At 36.5% G+C, this 24,831-nt stretch overlaps 1 protein-coding gene and 1 long non-coding RNA gene across 4 annotated transcripts in view; one reads left to right on the forward strand and one right to left on the reverse strand.

Moving 5' to 3' along the window:
• Positions 1 to 24,831, reverse strand: part of Nlgn1 (neuroligin 1) — a 901,140-nt gene that overhangs the window by 779,462 nt on the left and 96,847 nt on the right. The gene's annotated exons all lie outside the window — the stretch shown is intronic.
• LOC116095007 lies at positions 21,326 to 23,275 on the forward strand. The gene is made up of 2 exons (XR_004120396.1): positions 21,326 to 21,604; positions 23,081 to 23,275. It is a non-coding gene; the product is annotated as an uncharacterized LOC116095007 (long non-coding RNA).

A 24,831-nucleotide genomic window follows, 5' to 3' on the forward strand; every position in this document is an offset into this window, starting at 1 on the left:
TCTAAAATAAAAAAAAAATAAAAAAAATAAAAAAAAAAAGAACATTTCATCCTAAAACAAAAGAATATGCCTTCTTCTCAGCACCTCATGATACCTTCTCCAAAATTAACAATATAATCAGCCACAAATCAGGCCTCAACAGATACAAGAACATTGACATAATTCCTTGCATCCTATCAGATCACCACTGACTAAAGCTGCTCCTCAATAACAACATAAAAAAATAGAAAACACACAGACATGTGGAAGCATAACAACACTCTATTCAATGATAACTTGGTTAAAGAAGAAATAAAGAATGATATTAAAGACTTTTTAGAGTTTAATGAAAATAAAGCCACAACATACTCAAACTTTTGGGATAAAATGAAAGCAGTCCGAAGAGGAATACTCATAGCTCTGAGTGCCTCCAAAAAGAAATTGGAGAGAACATTCACCAGCAATTTGACAACACATCTGAAAGCTCTAGAACAAAAAGAAAAAAATTCACCCAAGAGGAGTCAACTGCTGGAAATAAAGTCATGGATGAAATCAACCAAATGGAAACAAAAAGAACTATAGAAAGACTCAAAAAAACTGGAGCTGGTTCTTTAAGAAAATCAACAAGATAGATAAACCATTAGTCAGACTAAGTAGAGGGCACAGAGACAGTATACTAATTAACAAGATCAGAAATGAAAAGGGAGACATAACAACAGAAACGGAGAAAAATCTAAAATATCATCAGATCCTATACTAAACAAAGCCCTATACTCAACAAAACTGAAAAACCTGGATGAAATGGACAATTTTCTACACAGATACCAGGTACCAAAGTTAAATCAAGATCAGATCAATGATCTAAACAGTCACATATCTACTAATGAAATAGAAACAGTCATTAATAGTCTCCCAACCAAAAAAAAAAAAAAAAAAAAAAAAAAAAGCCCAGGACCAGAGGGGTTTAGGGCAGAGTTTTATCAGACCTTCAAAGGATCCTAATGCCAATACTCCTCAAACTATTCCACAAAATAGAAAGAGAAAGTACTCTATCCAATTCATTCTATGAAGCTACAAGTACCCTGATACTTTAACCACAAATACCTAGCAAAGAAAGAAAACTTCAGACCAATTTCCTGTATGAATATTGATGCAAAAACACTCAATAAAATTCTGGCAAACCGAATCCAAGAACACATCAAAATGATCATCCATCATGATCAAGTAAGTACCATCCTAGGGATGCAGGGATGGTTCAATATACGGAAATCTATCAAGGTAATTCACTATATAAACAAACTCAAAGAAAAAAAAACATATGATCATTTCATTAGATGCTGAGAAAGCATTTGACAAAATCCAACATCCCTCTTCATGATAAATGTCATAGAAAGATCAGAAATTCAAAGCCCATACTTAACCATAGTAAAAGCAATATACAACAAACCAGTTGCCAATATCAAACTAAATAGAGAGAAAAAAGTGCATAGGAGAAGACTAGGCTAAAATATATGTAAATAAATCACAATTTGGCAACCTAACACACAATCAGCAGCATCAAATGAATACAATTTCAAGTCAATGAAAGTAATATATATCAACAATGGATGATCCTGTATTATCTTGAAATACTTGAAAAAAAAAGTTGAATAGGATCACATGCCTTATAACAAAATAAAAGTCCAAGACTGGCCCTTCTCTGCATATATAGTACTAGAGCAATAAGACAACTATAGGAAATCAAGAGGATTCAAATTGGAAGGGAAAAAGTCAAAGTATTGCTATTCATAGATAATATGATAGTATATTATACAATGATCTCAAAAATTCTATCAGGGAATTCTACAACTAGAGATACCATCAGCAAATTAGCTGGAAACAAGATTAAAAAAACAAATAAACAAGCAAACAAACCCTCTGTAAGTCCTCCTATATACAAACAATGAACAAGCTGAGAAAGAAATCAGGGAAGCAACACACTTCACAATAGCCACAAATAATATAAACTAGTTTAGGGTAAATCTAATCAAGCAATGAAGACCTATAAGACAAGAACTTCAAGTCTTTGAAGAAAGAATTAAAGAAGATATCCAAAATGAAAACATTTTCCATGCTCAGGGGTCAATAGGTAGGATTGGCATAGTAAAAATGACCCTTACCAAAAGCAATCTAAAAACTCAATGCAATCCCCATAAAAATCCCAACCCAATTCTCTACAGACCTTAAAAGAAGAATACTCAACTTCATATGGAAAGACAGTAATCCAGGACATCTAAAATGATACTGAATAATAAAAGATCTTCGGAAGGTACCACTATCCATGATTTCAAGCTCTACTACAGACCAATAGTAATAAAAACACACATGGTGTTGGGATAAAAACAGACAGGTTGACCAATGGAATTGAATCAAAGACCTAGATGTAAATGCACACACCTATGGACACCTAACCTTTGATTTTGAAGAAAGCCAGAATTATACATTTTCAAATGTCTAACTGAATACTTGCATGTAGAAGCATTGAAATAGATCCTTATCTGCACAAAATTCAAGTCCAAGTGGATAAAAAAAAAAAAAACACACCATAAAATCAGACACACTGACCTAATAGAAGAGAAAGTGAGGAATGTCCTTGAATGAACATCCTAGGAGCTAGGTTAAAGAACACCACAAAGAAACCCACAGAACCAAGGATCTGTGATTCATAGAAGCTTACCTAGACTGAACCAAGAAGCAGGGAGCCTACATGGGTCTGACCCACACCCTTTGCATATATGTTATGGTTGTATTGTATGATGTTCTTGTGAGATACCTAACAGTGGGAGCACAAGCTATCCCTGTCACTTTTGCCTATTTCTGTGACCTTTTCCTTCCTTCTAGGTCACCTCATCCAGCCTTAATATAAGGGCAGGTACCTCGTGTTATTACAACTTGACATGTTATGTTTGTTTGATATTCCTAGGAGGCCTGCCCTTTCCTGAAGGAAAAGGAAGAAGTGGGGAGAGGGGACTTGTGGGGCAGACTGGGAGGGGAGAATAAAGGGAACTATACTTGGGGTACAATACATGAGAAAAAAAATTTAAAAATTAATAATAATAAAGTTCTACTAATTCAGTGATTTAAATTTAAAATAAATAAATAAAATTGCTTACAGAGTAGGGACATGCTACATGTGATGATAGAAACAATTCTAAACCCGGGAATATTTCAGATGAAGGAGAAGAAAGAAGGTAAGAGCCAGAGGATCAGGGACTTTACTGCAAGAATGTGTCTCCTAGTAACATCAGACAACATAACCATAAATTTTTGCCAACATGACCAAACAAATATAAGCTAAACAGAAATGACACCTGTGAACTTGCTGAAGTGCATAGAGACAAGGGCATGAAGTCTCAACTTTCTATGAAGAACTACAAACAGGTGAGTCAGTCGGGAGGTAGGAGAATTAGCCCTTCCTGTGGAAAAGCATGCTAATTAGTTATCAAGTGCCAAATGGTCATCCCTGAAAACATACATACAAGACACATTACTCAATTGGTTATATTGGAAATATGTGTACTTACAAATACATAAATGTCTGCAAGAATCATTTAAGGATAAATGCCTTGAATTTTAAGGAGAGTAGGGGGGAGTTTATCGAAAGGTTTAGAAAGAGGAAGGGAAGAGAAATGGAGAAGTATTGTAATTAAAATACAATTTCAAAAACGAACAAAAATTTTTAGAGGCATTGATTCAAGTGCAAAGTTTGATTTCAAAGAATGAGAAGAAATTTCAAAGGGCAAAAGAACTCCATGAACAGTGTCAGAAAAGAAGAGGTAATGAGAATACTGAAAATATACCTGGTTAGGTCCACATAAGAACACTCAGGTACACTTTCATACACACACTTTTACAATCTATACATACAATGTGTGTAACTAGAGCTTCATGTGTACATACCTACAAGCTATTGTAATTACAGAAATAGTAACTAGAGTTTTTCAGATATATGTTAATAAATATATAAATCCTATTTATTGGGAGGTAAGTCTCACCAAGTCTTAGAGCCTCCATGGAAAATCATGTTAACTGTTTTGTCCAGAAACAGCAGAAATATCCATAACACATAGCTCTTGAGTTTAAGAAAAGAAATATATTTCTGTCATGAAGTATACAAATTAAAATATACTTACACATTTAATTTTTATATATTAGGCATACAAATTAGAATTGATGCTTAAAAATCTTAGGCATCAATTTGCTGTAATCAAGCTGTTGCAATAATGCCTCTCTGGTGGTCTAGCATTGATGCCATTGCCCAGAAAGGCAAACAATGACTCTTTGACACAATTTTAAGCAACACAATATAAGATCCGGTCAACTTGGAAAAACTTTTAAGATTGAAATTTTCCTTTCTCACACCTAACACTTATAAATTTATGCATTTGTTTTCTATGTGCAAAAGGGTGTTTATATAAGTGGTCCCTTATTATAGAACATCATGCACAGTATAATTGTGCTCAGAGTAAAGTGTGTTAAATAAAATGGAGTACAATCATATAGGGGAATTATACAAAGGCATAAAGGCTCAAGCAGTAAATGAATATGCTGAATAGGGAGAAGGTAGATATATAGATTATAGACCTACCAGTGATTGGTAGATGTTAGAACTCTATACATATATAGATGATACATAAAAGTGATATTGATTGATAGATGATATTGATATGATATATAGCTGACACATATACATGATATTGATAGATTGATAGAAGATATAAACTATAGAAGCTTGATACATATGTATACTTTATACATGATAGAGAAATGATGTATCTACAGATAGTAGGTAGATGAATAGTTGACAGGTAGGTGATCGATACATACATAGATAACACATAGATGACAGATGAGTACATAGATGACAGATTGTGGCTAGATAATATAGAGATAATAGACAGCATGCATAATGCTGCTAACTGCATGAAATATTTAAACAACTATAAAAAATAAATGTGTTAGTATTAGACTTACACATATGTGTTTGCAAAGATAAAAACAGAAGTGATTAATGCTGCATGTGCCAAGCATTGACACTGAAGGACAGACATAAGAGGAGACATGATGATTCTATTTTCATTGTCCTCGCTGCTACACTTTAGAACTTTGTATCATGTGTATATGTATATGTTAGCTAAAAATAAACTAGACATGTTTTAAATGTCCAAAGTAGAGGAGTTTTTCTCTTCTCCCTAAGCTTTCTGCATGGCATCCGCCATTCTTTCATGTTGTTTCCTTCTTGCCCAACATCTCCTACAGAAGAATCCTGGTCTTTCCCCTGAAATACCTAAATTCTTACAAGGGAGAACTGTCAACCAAATAAGTCTTTCTCAGTCCCATTGTTTTCTGTTGATTCACTTCTTATTTCCCCAACTAAGAAAAGGAATCAGTGACCAACTACATGGGATTCCTCGCATGGGATACCAGGAGTATTGTCTCAATGAGGGAGGACAGAGCCCTATGCTCTCATGGATCATGCAGTCTAATTAAGAAGGCAAATAGCCAGGTTGATGGAACATTGTGTAAATGTCATAACACAGTGTACCACAAGAATGGGGGAAACCTGTAAAAGAGGGATCTTTCCCAGTTTGTACTCATGAAACAATATGTATGTGGAATCAGATGGGTCGCAAAAATAGAAAGGAAAACAATATGACCATACACTTAAGGAAGGAGAATCCACTGCCCTTTTCTGAAGAAGTGTGACTGACAGCCAACCCTGACCACAGCCAATCACATCTGAAAGAAGTTCAAAGTCATTCATATATCAACAGGCTTCTAATAAGTTTGATAACAGATGAATTTTTGAAAACAGACTAGGAAGAGAAGGATAAACTGGGAAGTAATGGAAGCAATCCCATACCAGAACGACAATGAGAGAGATTTTTAAAGAAGATAAAACTCAAAGAACTAAGAGTTTAAAGAGTTTGAGTAAATGAGATTTTCTTCTTGATTGGATTCAGGATATGGGAGAGGTGAAGGATTGAGAATCGTTACCAATATCTTTGTTGGAGCAGTGTGGTGTGTAAATGTCTCTGGCAGACCAACATGGCACAGGAAATTCTTGATAGAGAAACATGACATGGCATTATCTCTACTGCAGCAGTGAAACATGGTATGATCTTGTTATAGCAGTAGTTCTCAGTGCTCTACGTGCATGGTGGTGTCACGCACTGAGACAGAAACACAGAAGAACCAATCTTGGGATTCAGGATCCTAGGTGTTGAGTCTGGTTGTCTCAAAGCAATGCCTGCAGAACTGTCCAAGAAGTGTTCAGAGAGGCTGCTTCGCAGTTCATAAAAGTAGACCTGTGCAGAAGGTCTGGACACGGGAGTCATAATTACAAAAGTTAAAATTCAAGCCATGGAAAGTGGCATGATTGCTCTAGGAAGGCACACACACAGAGAAGAAGAAATTGAATGAGATGTCATGAAAGCATCCGTGATTTATGAAGTGAGAGTGGAGGAAATGCCAGAAACAGAAAAACAAAGAAAGAAAAAATAGTGTAGGTATCTCACAGTATTTGAAGGATATGTAAGATAAACACTGAAAATTAGTCCACTTTATTAGCAGCAAACAACTTCATCAAAAAGCAGCATGAGCAGAATGAATGCATATGTGGTTAGGAAGTAAGAATAGTGGCAATCAGAGAACAAGGAAAGAGGGAAATCTTTTCAGAATGTTTAATAAATAAACCAAAAACATACACTGAAAAACAGAAAGCATCTTCAACAAATAGTTCTGGGAAAACTGGATGCTCACACACAGAATGAAAATAGACCTGTATCTTTCACCTTGTGAAAACAAAACAACAACAACAACAAAAACAAAACAAAACAATCAAAACAAAAACACCAACCAGGCAGAATACACTAGCTGGTTCAAGGCTTCCAACACATGGCAGAGGACTACTTGGTGGGCCTCAGTGAGAGAAGATGCATTTAACCCTGAAGAGACTCAATGTCCCAGGGGGTGGGGAGACCTGGTGGAGGCGGGGAGACCTGGTGGGGGTGGGGAGACCTGGTGGGGGTGGGGAGACCTGGTGGGGATGGGGAGATGTTCAGGGGAGGGGACATCCTCTTAGAGACAAGGATGGGAAAGAAGGAATGGGATGAGGAACTGTTGGAGGGCAGAACCGGAGGGGAATAACGACTGGAGTGTACAAAAAGATTAAAGATAATAATAAAAATCCCCTAATTCCAGACCTAAGTGTGACCCCTGAAACTGCTAAAGGAAAATATAGGCAGTACCCTGAAGGACTTAGATACAGGAAAGAACATTTTGGATAGGATTCCTTTGGCCCATGAAATGAGGAAAGAATTGGCATGTGGAACCGCAAAATTAAAAAGCTTCTGCGCAGCTAAAGAGACAATCAGTTCAGAGAAGAAGCCCAGAGAACGCAGAAGAACCTTTTCCATCTCTACATACAGCAGAGAATAGACATCAGGATTATATCAGTAACTTAAAAACACTCGAGCTGAAAACACAGATGACCCATTCAGGAATTAGTTTAAGAACTGAACAGAAAGAAGAAAAAGAGGGCAGTAGGGTGGAAGTAATAAAAAAGGAAATAGCAGGATAGAGGTTATTTAAAGAAGGAAATGGAAAAAATGGGGGCCTACACTTACAGAGAAAGAGGGATAAATACAGGAAAAGGAGGAAGGAACGTAAAATAATGGTGAGAATATCTGAAATCACCAAAAGGAATCATCTTATTATTTATTTACTGAACTGCCACATTACTAAAATAGCATTACCCAAAGCTACATTATAAGCATTTATACTTATATTCACAGATAAGTGCAGCTCTCACTCTTATCAAAAGAAACCTTTCTTTGCAACAGACAGAGACCACTGTAGAAATCGACAACTGGCTAAAACGCATAAAATAAGAGATCGTGTAGGGTCCAATGCCACCTGATACATCAACAACACAATTTCTGCACATAAATGTCAGGGATCATTGCTAAAGCTGCACTTAAAAGACTGTAGGATCCTGAGAAACAAGAATTTTTCTGTATGGTTTCATGTCCTACAAATATCAGAGAAGCTACACCCATGGATCTCATCAGTGCTGCTATCTAAACAAGACTAGAACAAGGAAGTCAATAGACTTGCTAACATTGGAAGGGGAAAATGTCATGGACTTCAACCCTTTATAAAGAATTACAGACTACTAAGAAATACTGAGAGATGGAAAAATCTTCCCTGGGGAAGACCCTTAAAATTGGTTATCCAAGACCAAGCGGTCACTATACAGACTGAAGAGATATTTAGGTCTCTCTCTCTCTCTCTCTCTCTCTCTCTCTCTCTCTCTCTCTCTCTCTCTCTGTGTGTGTGTGTGTGTGTGTGTGTGTGTGTGTGTAGAAAGACAGTCAGACAGACAAACAAAGACAGAGACAGATGGAGGGACTCATAGAGAATACATATATAACAATTAAAGAAAAGAGATCATGTATTTGAGAGAGATTTAGGGGATTACACAGGAGGGTTTGGAGGTCAGAAAAGGAAAGGGAGAAATGATTTAATTATAATTTAAAAATAAGAAAGTATTGTAGGAAAGAAAACAAAATAGTAAATTCCTAACACAAGTGAACTTCTTCTGCTTGGGAATGACATATGAGAGAAAGAGCCGCCAACACTCTAACACATGATAAAATATTCAAAATTTCTTACTAACATCAGGACAAAGTTAAAGGAATTTCTTTCACTTGTTTTGACTATTGCGCTGCTCAACCTTGCTAATAAAACAATGCAAGAAAAATCCACAAGTGAGCAAAATAGATGCATCTCATTGTTTCAGATATTTTTTAAATGTAGAAGGTCTGAAAGAAGCAACAATACTCACAGAAGCCCATTCTGTGCCATGCAGTAATTAATACAAGAAAGTCAGTATAGGAGAATCAATCTTGTTTTCATTTGACTGTTTTTTCTATTTATCAAATTATTAACTTTGTTGGTAATTCCTGTATGTGAGTCTATAGTACATTCTGATTTTTCTCTTCTTCAGCATTCTCTTATTCCTCTCCCATCCCTATCAAACACCTCCTTCCTACCAGTCACTTTCCAAGATTCATACCTTTTGGTTTGGTTTTGATACATTTAGTTTAGCCAGTACTATCTCTATGACCACACTGGGACTAAAAATTGCAATTTCAGTACAGAAATAAAAATGCCCTTCATAGCCAACTTCATATTAAATAAAATAACAAAGTATGATGTCACTGTACATAACATTTACTATGAAGCTACAGGGGGAAAAAGAGGGTATGGTACTGGTGTAATATAGACAAATGCGCATTAATATGACAGCAAAGAGCCTGGAAATTGCTCCCCATAGGCATGCTTAGCTGATGCTTTGACTGAACAGTAAGTCAGCCCTAAGGTGTACGCATTCCTAGCAACCAGTGGTTCTGGAAACATTGGACATCTGTATTCAAAACCACAAAAGATAAATCGTGACAAAGAACATGCACTCTTCACAGAAATTACACAAATTGAACCATAGTTTTAAGTGTAAAATGAAAAACAATGAAACTCGTAGAAGACAACACCAGAGAGAATGCAGACATTCCTGGTATGGGAATGTATTGCCAAAGATCTGACCCATGAAAGGGAGGATAGCTAATATTATCTTTATTAAAATTAACTTCCACTAAGAAGGGCAGTATCAAGAGGAAAGGACACAAGGCACAGCATGGAGAATGGAGCTCGGAAATGACAGTTTGCAAAGAATTGTAATGAAAATATAAAAGGACTTCCAATTAATAACTATAAAAGGGTCAAGCCAATTAAAATTTAAGCCAATCATAAGAAATAATAATGAGAGTGTCTCTCCCAGGGACAAGCACACTAACTGGTTACGTAATGGTCAGCCATGAAAAAGTAACTTTATATGAACTCAGCTGGCTCACTTAGGAATACTCTTTTGTGTTTGCATTACATACACTCACCTAACCACAGTCAACAACAAAAGAAGACATGAATTTGAAAGAGAACAGGGAGGAGCATATGAGAACGTTTGGAGGCAAGAAAGGGAAGAAGGAAATATTTTGATTACAGTTAAACACAAAAATTAATGAGTTAAATGTATGAAGAGAACTTACCTCAAAAGATATGAGGATAAGTGATACATACAAGGAGACTTGTCTAGCAGCAACATCATATGTCTTTTAGAAAAGTTGCTACTCTACACTTATGAGAATAGTCTAGACTCAAAACCCCCAATGTAAATGAGGAAGTGAATGTGGGACAAAAGAAATCACATTCACTGCTGATCAGAATCTAAAATATACTCCTGGGAAAATAGTATTACATTTTGTCACAAAATAAACCATATTCTTATGTTGGGATGTCCATATAATATCAACCATCTTGGTACTAGGGTCAAAGTCTATATTTCATAAAAATCTGCATATAAATAATATAGCAATTCTATTCATAACAAACACATTGGGAGCAAATAAGGTATTTGTAAGTAGGCAAATAAACGAATAAACTCAGGCATATCTAAACCATGGAGTATTTATTTAGCAAATAAGAATAGCTGAGCTGTCAAGGTATAAAAAGACATGGAAGAAACTTGAACATGTATTTCTAAGTGAAAGACTCTAATACTGAATTGGCTCCACATGCTTCAGTAATAAGATGGCATGGTTGCAAAGCAGAGCTGTGGAAACAATGGAGCGATCAGTGATTGCTGATGCTTGGTGAGGAAATGTTCAATAGGTTGATGGTCTAAAGAAGTACGACACACTGGGGCTCTTTTGTCTGACTTTGTAAGGCTAGAGATATAGCAGTATATAGCTGTCCACTCCCATAGAATGCAGACTATCATGGACAATGATAATGGAGTTTCATAGTGGTGATGTGTTGCCACAAGTTTATCACTTGGAACAAATGTAATTCTGTAATTCAGAATGCCTCCTGAGAAGTGGGGAGATTGTGGGGTTGGGGATATATGGGAAGAAAGGACTTCCTGCATTCTAACCACTTTACAACATAATCTGAAATTAGGACCACTTTACAAATTTAATTTAATTTAACTTAATAATAAAAATACTCAGCCAAAGTTGATTTGGTACTCTTCTTTTCCTTTTTTTTCCTTTTATTTAGTGTGAGGAAGGATGAGTGGCCATGCGCGTGCACACAGACTCATGCATGCATGTGTGCTTGTGTTCCCCAGCAAGTGTGGAGGTACGAGGACAACTTCAGAAATCAGTTTTCCCCTCTGCCTTGAGATTTAGGGACTGAAATCAGGTTGCAGCACTTTACTTTGTAAGTCTTTTACCCCTTGAGCCATGTTATTGTCCCCAAATTTCTTTCATTTTCTTTCTTCATTTTTCATTTTTTTTTTTAATCCAGTGCTACAGCTGTTTCTCAGGTGTCTCCACATTAGGTAGTCAATGTACACCTGGGCCACACCCTAGCCCTTTGGTACATCATTTATTAGAAACAATGGTTTTAAGAGATACCCTGAGATTTTTTCAAAATACAATGGTAAGCTCTGAAGGTAAATATTTCCATGAATCTCTTATAAACTAAGTCAATAATCATGAAAATGCTGATACCAACTTACAACTTACCTGAATTAGAACATTAAGCTTCCCTTTTCTTTGGAAAGGATGTAAAAAGATCCTTTTACATGTACGTTTCTCCATGCTGGAGTTGACTTCTGAATGTAAAATAATTTACTCTGGGTAAAAGGAAAGCTCAATGCTCCAAATGTGAGGTGATCCATCACATACCAAGAGGTAACAATGAAAATACTATACCCAATCCTGGGTTCTTTCCACATTAATTTCAAGACAGGACCCACAGCACACATGCTACACATGATTTGTGAATGGAAAACTCCCTGTGCTCTCTCTACGGCCTTCTCATCTCCTGCCAGCCCAGTGAACAAGATGAGTTTCTTTTTATAACGACAGGGCATGGAGATAATTTATCAACTGGAGAGCACAAACAATCCTTTATTCAGCAGAATGACAAAAGGTTATTTAGCTTCTGGCATCTACTATCGCTCTTGCAAGATCCAGGCCCCAGAGCCAATATGATAATTAATAAATTTCCAACATCTGGGCAATAAAACAATTTTTTATGAATGTTAAACAATGCCAGTGGCAAATGAAAACCTCCCCTTCTCATATTTATCTATCTGAACCCTTCCTTGCATAGACGAACTCCACCATGTTCTGGCTATAAAAGTGGGGGTAGCAATGACATCCCAGGAAGATATCACACAACTGTGGAAATCCATATTGCTAAGTGTCATTTAATCATATGGACAGTGATGACATTATCCACCAAAGCTAATGGAGACTAACTGTTGCCAAGAATGGAATATTAATCTAAATGGCAGGTGTGTAACTTCAATCATTCTAGTGAACAAGGGAGGTAACTCTAAAAAAAAAAGAGCAGAAGTTTCAGTTTCTCCCATTGTTTACCATTTTTAAATTTTCATGAGAAAAATGAAATAGGATTTGTGCAAATGATGTGATTGATTATTGAAATAAGTGATGACATATATATTGTCACACTAATATATTATTACAGAATACATATATTCCAAATATATATGTGTGTGTATAATATGATATATATGTATATTATATATATACCTATATATGCCAAATTTGTAAGTTTGTATTTTGAATTTTTGGATCTCCCACATGAATTCATAGAAATAATTTGAGTATAACAGTATTTGGAGGTTATTCCTCTTTGTAAAGTGACTATAGAGTCCTCATGAGTGGGATAATGCTTTTGTAAAAGAAACCACAGAAAAAGTATTTGTTCCTAACCTTGCCTGAGACAACAGTGAGATAGAATGTAAGGAGGAACAGAAAGTGGGTCCTGATTAAACACCAAATCTACTGAGAGTTTCACTATCAGAGCCTCCTCTTTGAGAAACATTTCCTCTGTGTGAATCTTCTATCGTCTGTAAGCCACAAGTTATAAGAGATTTTAATAATAGCATAAAGTAACATGGGGACATGAAAAGTCTTAAAGCATCAAATTTTAGAATCAAATTCAGCACTCATCTATTTGAAGTTTAAGTTGTAGTTCCTAACACAAAATAGTCTATGACTATGTCTCTGGTTATGTGAGCTGGACCATACAAGCTCTTGGAATTGTTAAGGAGAAATAAATGCAGCCTGTGGTATAAAGAATATTTTATGAGACAGTGTAACCAGCATACATCATAAATCCTGCCTAGCATACACTGCAATTTATGAAGTAATCAATAGATGCAAATTGAAAACAACATATCTTGAAGTAAAAAGTGGTTGTATTTAATTGAATTAAAATAGATTAGCAAGAGAAAATGCGCTCACATGTGTGACGTCGTTCTTTGCTGTTTAATTAACGTGTCTGGTGGAAAGCAGCAACCCTTTACCTGTTTTTACTGGCATCCACCATTAAGTATTTACACACAAAAATATTTTTATATACAATCTTCCTGAAATTATAAGTTTTAAAGTCCTGTTATGACAAATCTGTAACTTTAGTGGGGAAACATCAGATAACTCAACACAGTTGTATTTTCCACTATGATGCGTGATTCATGAACACACTGTGAGATAAATTAGTTTTATGTGAAAGATTAAGAGAAATTTTCTTTTCCTTGCTAATATACTATTTGTAAATCATTTAAGCTTCATTTACATAATTGTAAATTCATTAATAAGATGCTATATATATTTAGCTATATAGCCTTCATTGTATAACACTGTGAATAAAATATACTTAAATGAACTGTACCCTATCCTATGAAAGCTCTGGGTTATGTGATAAAAATCCATAGGCCATGAGGAAGAATAATCATTTATTTATTTGTTTTTCATTCAATATATTCAGATGAAATCATTTGAAACTAACAGTATTTAGTGATCCCTGACCCTACAAGAATACCAGTCTCTGGGTTAGTCTAGTACTTACCAAACACAGTTTATGATCAATTATCGTTCTAGTTGCTAATAAAGACAGAAATAAGACCATGGCCTAAGGCATACAAATGGTCCTAAGATGTGTGCTCAAATAAGGTGCTAAACTCCCTGGTACTGAAAAGAAGAGTGAATGCTTTCTCTTCTAAATTGAAACACAGGTGTTAGCATCATATACATAATTTTTTAGTACTAAAAATTAATATTTTGCTTAGATCATCATGCTGAGGTATAAAACAGGAAGAATTTACTAAGGTTGTAGACTCACAAAATGACACCAGCTTTAGTACCCAAGTTCATGGACAACTTGGATGCTGTAGACAGACATTGTGGCAAGTGAGTAAATCAAAAATCTTTTCTCAGGTTGGTTTCTAAACTTGTCCTTGATTGAGTCTCTATATTAGACATTGACCAAAAGTATTCTCTGTGAAGGAGTAATCATTTAATCATGCGATATCTGCTTCACTTGTCTCCAAAAACAAACAAAAGCTTCCAGACTTTTAATAAGTCAGTTTTATCCAAAATGGCAGACATTGTGTCAAGAATAGGCAATTATCAGTGACTTATAGCTCCAGACGTCTCATCAGTGTATAGAAATTTGAAACAAAGTTTCTGTTAACCAACTAGGTTGTCTCAGAATCACACACATTCTCTGGACTGAAAGCTACATTTATTTTAAGAGATTAATTCTAACTCATAAATGTCAAAGAATTATACAAGAACTCTTCTACTTTTAGCAACTCCTTTCCAGAAATGACTATGTAATGGTCCCCAAAGAACAAATGTGATCTGAATGTTCCATGTATACATTTCATCTATCATTACCTTTACTTTTTTTTATATCTATCACACTTGAGCACAAAATGTCAGCCAACAGTAGCAGCCTATAGTATTCCCAGGTTATTAACGGAATGCCAGGTCTTGCAATGCCAATCTAACCACTGCCCTACAGATCTGCTTAAGAAATACATACAAAGAAAGGAATTATTTCACACCTTTATCAGGGCCTTCCATACTGGTGCGGCAGCTCAGTTTCTTTGGACGCATGTGCTTTAGTGGTTCATGCCTGTTTCTTCTCAGGTAAGATTCTACTATGGTTCTTATCTCCTTCCTTGCTGCTACACCATAGAATTGAAAAATTCTTTCTATTTGTCAAAGAATAGGTGTTTGCTGAGTGACATTACTAAACATAAAGAAAGAAATCTTTCAGACAAAGGTATAAAAACAAAAAGCCACATAGTCTCATTTATAGGAGGTTCACAGCACAGTCCTAAGAAAACTATGACAATGAAGAAAAGGTCTACTCCCCACACAGCTAACACCAAAACTATTCAAGTCTATTGATGTTCCCACTCTGGATGTCAGGAGCTTACCTTGATAGGTTGCTCCATGTTAAAAGTAACAGATTTATCCCTAAGATAGAAAACTGTGCAAACGCCATGTATTTGTCTGCTTTAATACCATGAGTCATTCATTGGAACACTGAAATTAAATATCTCCCATCATTATAAGCAAGTCCATCCTCTTAAAATTAGCATGATGGGAATCATATCAATGTGATTGATTTAGAAGCCTAAAGAAAAGTATACTCTGTAATAATATTTAAAATTCACAACATATATATTTAGAAAAAACTCATATTGTTAGATATAATTTCTTATGCTTTCAGATATTCCTGGGAGTTTCGGCATTGTTCTTATCTAGCTGTGATTTTTACACATGTATCTAGATTTATTGTTAGACAAAATATGCAAATCTCTAACTATAGCAATATAATTTATAAGTTAGATGCAAAACTTGAAATAAAAACTTGACTGAAGTAGAAAATATCAAATCTGTAACAAAAATAGACTGTATGTAACAGCATCAAATGGAATGGAAATATAGCTTCTTGTCTCTCTTCAAAGTATCTAAATATTAAAAATACTGCCTTTTGTTTTATTCAAGTACATATATCTTTATATAATATTGAAAAATTGCAAGAGCATTGTTCTATCAGTCAGAGGAGAATAGGTTATAGATATCGGAATAGTAGCTGGTTTAGTAGTAGAGGAGTAAATTTTATGAGAATATAGTTGCTGAATTTCCTGTCCATACTCTTCATTATTAATAATATCGAAGAAATTTTTTAACATATTCTAGAAATGTCATCTTTCTAGTGCATTTTATGATGATTGATAAAGCTGTTAAGGTCATCAACGTCTAAAGAACATCCATGTGTTTGGTAACAGCGAAGACCCCTGATGGGAATGAGCTGGAGGGGCACCAGCAATAGGCAGGGTGATAGGATGAACATGATTAAACAGAGCCATGAATGAGGATGAGCAGATAGCATCAGGACAGAGCCATGGATGAGGATGAGCAGAAGGTCCCAGGACAGACATAGTCATGAGAAGCTTCGCTCATGGCTTCATCCATCACCACTGGGTACCATCCTGATTCCTTCAAATGTATCTCATCACTATCAGCTTGCAGAGTAGAATTACATGTTACTGGAGAACATATGCCTGTAGAAACAAATGGAAGCATTGTTGATTTCTGTCTTAATAGAAATGAAAGAATATGAAATAAGGAATGCAAGCAACAGCAAATTTCTTTAGTTATCAGTGGGCAGGGTGGCAGAGGCAAACCCCAAGCAGAGATCTCTGAAGTGAAAGAGAGTTACAGACAGTTCCCGGAAAAGTGATCATGTGTCTCCACTCAAAGCCACTGTATCTGGCTTCCCTCATTACACAGTTGGATTCTCTCTTTTGTATAGCTTTGTAAAGTTTTGATAAGACTGAAAAATTATATCATAAAGTAACCCTGGATTGCATTACCAACTTATAGTAGTTTCTGACATCTAAAATAATAAGAAGAAAATAGAAACAGTCCCTAAACAAAATCACCCAAGACACAAAAGAATCTGTAATAAACATAATATGCACCATAATGATTCATGATATGGCATAATTATGATATGAATATAATTCATTGATCATACAAGAAGTGCCAACCGTAAAACTAAATACTTCGACCAAAAGTACAAGAAAGGGGCAAAGAAGCCAAGGCAAAAATAGAACTAAGGTTACAAATACTCTTTCAGTAGTGATGTGTGAGCCACTAAAAGTAGACAAAGGAGCACTAAAGTAGTTCTTCTGTATTGGAAAAAACACTAGCTTTCCAGTTGTCCTGAAGACAGACTTTTATAACACACTAATTCTGCCACTACCATTTATTAGTTACCTGATATGTACTTCTCAATGTATATCCACTTTTTGTTTAATCAATGGGGCAGCATGAAGTACCAATGACACCCTCTTTTACACCTGAGTAAACTGACCTATGGTGGAATAAATTACCTGCATTCTCAAATGCTGTATTGAACAAAAGGGCCAGAAATCAAGTCTGGATGTGCTGCTTCGATTCCATTGTCTTCTTCAACCCACTGACTATCCTTTTTGTAATTTAACACATACCAGGAAAAGTGGGCCATAATTAAGAGAATACAGCTCTTAAGATCAGAATAAATTCATTGTAGAATATAGACAGGAATACATAAGCAGAACATTTTTAGAAAGGTAAGAAAACATACACTGCTTTCAGAAATAATTCCAGTAAGACAAAATGAAAGCATATGATAAATAATAATGAGAGAGTCACCGGTTAGAACCACCAGCAGACACCACATTACCCTGTTAGAACAGCTACAGTTTGAAAATTCCCAAAATAACAAATGCTGCCAAGGATCCAGAGATATGGGAATTCTTGAACAATGTTAATGAAAGTGAAAATTATTAAGTCATTAAAGAGAACAGTAAGAAGATTCTTCAAAAGCCACATGGTTCTGATATCTCTGTATTTCCAGAGGAAATAAAATCATCACATAAAAATAACATTACTTTCTCATGCTTTTGAAAGCACTAGTCAAAGTAGCCAAAATAGGGAATCAACCTACTTATTGAGTGATAGATGAAGGCCTTAAAGAAAAGGTGGGGAGCAACAGTGTCAACTGGCCAGACACCCTGGAGTTCCCGGGGACTGGACCACCAACCAAAGAGTACCCATGGAGGGACCCATGGCTCTGGCCGCATATGTGACAGAGGATGGCCTTGTTGGACATTGGTGGGAGGAGAGGCCCTTGGCCCTGAGGGTTCTTAATGCCTCAGTGTAGGGGAATGCCAGGGTGGGAAGATAGGAGTGGGTGGTTGGGTCGGGGAGCACCTTCATCGAGGCAGGAGGAGGGGAGATAGGATAAGGGGTTTTCAAAAGGGTAGACCTGGAAAGGGGAAAACATTTGAAATGTAAATAAATAAAATATACAATAAAATGACAACAAAAAGAAAAGGTGTCATATACTAAAAATGGAATACTATATCCATGTAGAAAAGACTAATGTTCTGATATTTAACACAGAATGGGATTAGAAAGATGAACTCACTTTACTTAAGCAAAGTAAAGTAGAAATAGGAAGGAAAATCTAATGTTTTCCTTGGTGTATAGGAACTAGGGATGTGCTCACAAAGCATAGAAGATCAGAACACTCATCCCCAAAGACTAGAGGGAGGGAAGAGGAGGAGAGATGGTAGGAACTGGGGATGTGTATGAAAGAAAAGACATGAGGAATTATTTCAAGTGTTTTGAAAAGCATTACTGTTCATTGAAAAGGGACAAAAATATATATATTAATAATTTATTAAAGATCACTAAACTATTGAATAATTGCCTACATGCTTATAACTAAATGCTGTGTTGGAAATATGAATACAGGCCATAGGCATTTCTATGTAGTATTTATAGAATTTCAGTTGTCAATTATTGAGGATTATTGGCAGCCATAAGAAGTAAAAACTTCTTGTGTAAACAACTAAGTTCTGGCTGAGAGATTGCTACATGCATTTGTGTCTCATCTGGAGGAATTCAGTCGTCCCTTGTCAACCACACAGAGTTGCTCACACAACTCCCTGTCTCTCGGGATGCTAAAAATGATAGCAATGCTTTCTGGAGACCCCTTCCATTCAGAAGCAGAGATTCATGTGGTCCAGGAAGGAGTATGCCTGAGGTTAACTTTTTTCTCCTCATTAGAATGTATGTGTTTATTCCCTATAGTATATATATATATATATATATACATATATATATAAATATTTATATATATATATGTATATATATATATATATAAATATAAACTTAAACCAAAAGAATTAGTTCTCTTCAGAACAATATGAAGTTGCCCAGTGCTGCTTCAATACCTCAGTTTCAGCTTTGTAAAAGAAGAATTTGATACAGGAGAGTACAAGGTCAAAGGAAATGTTTCACTGAGAGCCCAAGAACAGCTGGGAACCAAATGTTTGGTTATCAGACCTTTTTCATTAAAACCCTTATTTGAGAAACTATAATCTTCCTTTGGTAGTTAGAGTTTCTACTGCTGTGATGAAATACCAGGACCAAAACCAACTTGGGAAAGAAAGGGTGAATTTTGCTCACGCATTCACATCATATCTTAATCCATCACTGAAGGGAGTCAGGACAGGAACTCAAACATGGCAGGAGCCTGGGAGCAAGACCTATTGCAGAGGCCATGGAAGGGTGCTGCTTACTGGCTTATTCCTCACGGATTGGTCACCTTGCTTTCTTCTAAAACACAGAACCACCATCCCTGGTCTAGCACTATCATTAATAAGCTGGGTCCTCTCTCATTAATCAGTAATTAAGAAAATGACCTACAGGATGCCAACAGCCTGATCTTATGGAGGTATTTTCTTAATTAAGGGTCACTCCTCTCAGATGACTTTATTTTGTGCCAAATTAGGATAAAACCATACAACATACTTCTATAAAAAAAAAAACATTTTAGAGTACCAAACACAGTGACTTACTATTTGAAAAAACTCAGGAAATTTTAGGTTTCTTTATGATTTTGTGATATAAACTCACTGCCAATCTGGTCAAGAAGAGTTTTAATTCATTAAAAACGAACAAGAAAATCTAAATGGAAGAAACCAAACCTACTTGTCAATATTTTAAGACAGCTGAACTTGTCATGAGGTTATTTATGTGCCTGTTAGCACAGTAGTAAGATAACATATTAGGTAGTGAAATACCTATTATAAAGGTAAAGTAGAGGTGACCTAAAAGCAACATTGTGCAATATCAACACTGTAAATTTATATGGGATGCTCATTTGTATAAACAAAGACACACCCAAAGTAAGGACAATATAGCATGCTGCTGAGATCCACATTATAGAGATCCATGTTATATTTGCTTGCTATATTCAAGCAAAACCGGAAAAATATTTCCCATGAAATCTTTGAAGTTAAAGAAGCTTAACAATATAAGGACAAGAAAAATAAACGCAAGTTAAAAGTGTATTGGTTCTTTCAAATTCACTTTGTTAGAATATTAAATATGTAGAATCTGACAATGAATTTTTTCTAGACCTACAATGGCAACCATTGGCTTAATATGGTGACCTATGAGAGTTCTCATCTACAGTAAGCATATTTTCAAAAAGAGAGAAATACCCATTTGTTCTGGTTGGAGAGGTGCTTTAAGCAGTGTAGAGAATGTTGTTGTCTTGTGGAGGGCCAGAGGGGTTCTTAGTATGCATCAGAGGGTGGAGATGCTGCTGCTCAAGGGACTCCAGCCTCTGGGGCACGTGCACACCCATGTAAATACCCGCAGGCACACACCTACATGGAAATTAAATCTTTAAAAATGAAAAATCAGTTTCTCAAAACCCGAGATAGAAAACCTTATTTGGTAACGGAGGTATTGCTAATAAACTGATCGGGATTCAGAGCCTAATGTGAGTATTATGTAAGCACAGGAATTATCTCTGATTTTAGTATATTCACTAGTTTGTTGTTGTTAAGATACCTACTGTATGCTGACTGTTTTAGAAATACCATAAATAAGTTACAATTGAAAATACCTCTTCTTACATCAGTCACCTAATGCATATACATAAAGTGTTTCTCGTTTGAACTATTTACATGAGTATGGTGATGTGCAACACAAATACAGTTCTTTGTGAATCATGAATTATAACAGATATGAAAGATTGTCATTGAAACTACTTCACAATTGTCTAAATTTCAACAAAGGGAAGAGACGGCCAACAAGACTTTACAAGAGGATTCTGAATGATTAAGAAAGGACTGTGAGGAAGTGAAATCTCCACTGAGCTTTGAATAATATGCTGCTACTTCTTAAGTGAAGTGGGAGGAGACAGAACAAAATGCATACAAACAACATCAAGGGAGGTGATGAGCACATACAAGATCCTCAGAAATTCCAGAAAGAATCTGGGTTAGTACACCCTAGAGACGGAAAGGTTGCAGAGATTAGATTCTATACAGTATCCATGGTGACAAGAAGCTCTTCATCAGTAGCATAAGAGACACCCCAACACAAGGCAAGGTTTTAAGTACTATACTGAAGGATGGAGCTGTGGTATTCAACGTTCACGCTGTCTGCAATAGGATGGCTATTGTGGGTTCAAGGAGCTCCCTTAGGATCTAGAGATGCACGAACCAAAGAAAGATGTCAAAGCAACTTCAACTCAGACTGTGAGACTCGAAAGGAGGCAGAAGAAGATTTCAGGAGGATTCATAAGTTAAAAGTGAACATTGGGTAAAGAGGAGGACAAGAGTTAGGTAGTGAATTTGTTTCTCTGTTTTATAACAGCAGTAGCTGAAGAGTGTTGTCATTTACTGAGACACAGAAAAGAGCAGAGGGTTCTGACACAGTAGTGACAAGTGTGTGAGTCAAAGACTTAATAAGCTGGATCCTCATCAAAGGGAAACACCAACCAGGCCCTAGGATTTCCATAGCTGTTGTCCAGAATGGTGACCCTCGCCTCTCAACACTACTGAAGTCAGTCTTGAGGAACTCTGACCCTAAATACCTGGGAGACGTTCTTTCACATTAAAGGGACTTGGTGAAAGAAAGGTGCGAGAAAGAGAAGCAGGCAATAAAAATGAAACGGTGCCAAGAGTTACAACAAAGAGGACTGTGTGTGACATCAAGTCCTGGGGCAAATGTTCTGGGTGCAGAGTTCCTGTGCAGCCCTGCAGGGTGGCCTGGAGGATGAGCAGAGAGTGAAGATGTGCTAATCTTGTGAGGACAAAGACAGGTCTCTGTAAACGCTGCATGGCACTTAGTGTAGGTGTCAAACGAGATGCTGAGAGCTTCAAGTAGCTTCAGACCACAGAGCAGCTACATCACACAGGGAAACAATATGACCACTCTAGTTTTGCCCCTTTAAGGTGACATTTTTTTATTAGATATTTTCTTTATTTACATGTAAATTTCTCCTTTCACAGTTTCCCCTCGAAAAAAACAAAGAAACAAACAAAAACAACAAAAACAAACCCCTGTTGCCTCCCCCGTCCCCATGCCTACCACCCCGCCCTCTCCTACTTTCTGGCCCTGGCATTCCCCTACACTGGGGCACAGAACCTTCACAGGGCCGAGGTCCTCTCCTCCTATTGCTGATCGAATTTGCAATCCTCTACTATACACATGCTGCCTGAACAATCAGACCCCTCTATGTGCAGTCCTTGGTTGGTGGTTGAGACCCTGGGAGCTCTGAGGGTACTAGTTAGTCCATATTGTTGTTTGTCCTAAAGGGCTGCAAACCCCTCAGCTCCATTGGTCCTTTCTCTAACTCCTTCACTGGGGACCCTGTACTCAGTTCAATGGATGGCTGTGAGCCTCCACATCTGTATTAGTCAGGTACTGTCAGAGCTTCTCAGGAGATATATTTAGGCTGGCTTGCCCTTCCTTCAGTCTCTGCTCCATAGTTAATCTCTGCAACTCCTTCTGTGGGTATTTGGTTCTCCCTTTTAAGAAGGAATGCAATGTCCACTTAAGGTGGCATTTTTAAACTAGCAGTTGATGAAAAAGTAACTGAAGTAAAGCCGGTGCAAGAGAAATACAGATGCTAGTGATTTCTGGGGATGTCCAGAAATCTCACACATGAACTATATCAGCTTAAAGGTTTTAGAAGATATTTCACATATTTCCTCAGGGATCAAGCAAATGCTTTATACATGGTGTATATCATGGACAAACAACAAGTGTGCTGGTCAAACTCAGTAACTAGACACAACATTCCTATCCTTTTCCAGGAAATGCCCTCCAGAGAAGGCAGAAGTTGTGGCCAAAGGAAACATAAAAACAAGCCAAGTGCAGAGATCATTGATGCTTGCCCGGGTCTACTGAGGAAAGGAAGTAGCAGCAACTGAATTGATTGTTTCTTATCATCGAGATTAATTGGCAGTTTGTGACACATATGTGCCATTAAAGACCTTCTAATTACCACATCTCTGACATTGCCATTGTTCTGATTTGCTGCCAATAATTCATGTGTGTTATTTCTTCTCTTCTGAACACAAAAAGAAGGAAGTGCTGTGAATGGAGGATAATGAGGAAAGCAGAAAAGCATCTCACCTGGGGTTGCCATCTTGACACCCTCCCAGAGCTCCTCATAAAAGATGAGAATCACCAACAAGTGCCAGATTTATGCGGCTACATCCCACAGCACCTTGGGAACAGCATTAAGTCATTCAGGATAATTAGAAACTGGTAAACTAACAAATTAATAAGTTATCCCCAGGTGGTCTCAAAAAGATAATATGGTTCCTGTAAAGTGACAAGAGCTCTGGGGGGGGGGGTGAACCTGGAGGCACAAGGGATGTCAGGTACCAGGACACCTTAGTGATCTGAACCCCATTAACAATCTTAAAATACAGGAAAACAAATGGTTTCACTCCCAAAGTAAAATATTTTACAAAAAAAAAAAACCCATATTTATAGAAATCGTTCTCACGGACAACTTCATTTTTATAAATTATCAGATGACAGGAATAAGCCTCTGCACATTATCTCATGCTGTTTGGTGTTTGGCTGGAAGCCCAGAAGAGGGTCATGCCTTTATAATGATAAAAACGCAACTATAAAACATCCAAGGCTTTCGAAAGTGCTGCTAAGCACCCGGAAAATGAGGTTCCTGCACTGTGCTGTACACAGTAGGCACTCAGCAAACATTTGCTAATGAATTTATTTGCTGCTGTGTTGCTTAATTTTTGTGCATTTACTCGATAGACCTTAACAACCATCCTAAGTATCTAAGGCACTGGACATGACTTCAACACTCATATAACACTACAGATTAGTCCTCTGCTGTCTTTTCAGCTTCCTATTTGTAAAATAAGGTTTCATATATATAAACATATATATATATACATGTATATATATATATATATATATATTCAAACATACATCAGTACATATACACATGTTAAGGGTGAGGGACAAATAAGATATTGGTGTGCCTCCATTAATTTCATAATATATAATTATATATAATATATAGTATATATAATATGTAAATGGTTTTGTGTGCATGTGTGTGTATGTGTGTGTGTGTGTGTGTGTGTGTGTGTGTGTGTGTGTGTATGTGGGGGAGGGATGGGTTCCAAGACAGGGTTTTTCTGTGTAGGCTATGCTGTCTTGGAACTCACTTTGTAGACCAGGCTGGCCTCAAACTCAAAGATCTGCCTGCTTCTGCCTCTCGAGTACTGGGATTAAAGCATGTGCCACCACCACCTGGCTATATATTTTTATATATAATTATAAATTGTATTATAATTCATATGTTATTCAGTTTAAGTTTTTTTGTCACAATGAGCAAAAATTCAAACATAATTTGGTACCAAGATTTGGAAGTATATGTAAGCTTCTATGACAACTCTAGCCATACTTCTAAATATTTAAACATCGAAACCTCCACCCCCGTTGTGAAGGTGCTGAGAACAGAAGGCTGTGATGCCCAGATGATATCTTCCCAACATCTACTTTTATATACATCCAGTATGAA

This window comes from Mastomys coucha, unplaced genomic scaffold (assembly GCF_008632895.1).
Source record: "Mastomys coucha isolate ucsf_1 unplaced genomic scaffold, UCSF_Mcou_1 pScaffold17, whole genome shotgun sequence".
Classification (NCBI taxonomy): domain Eukaryota; kingdom Metazoa; phylum Chordata; class Mammalia; order Rodentia; family Muridae; genus Mastomys; species Mastomys coucha.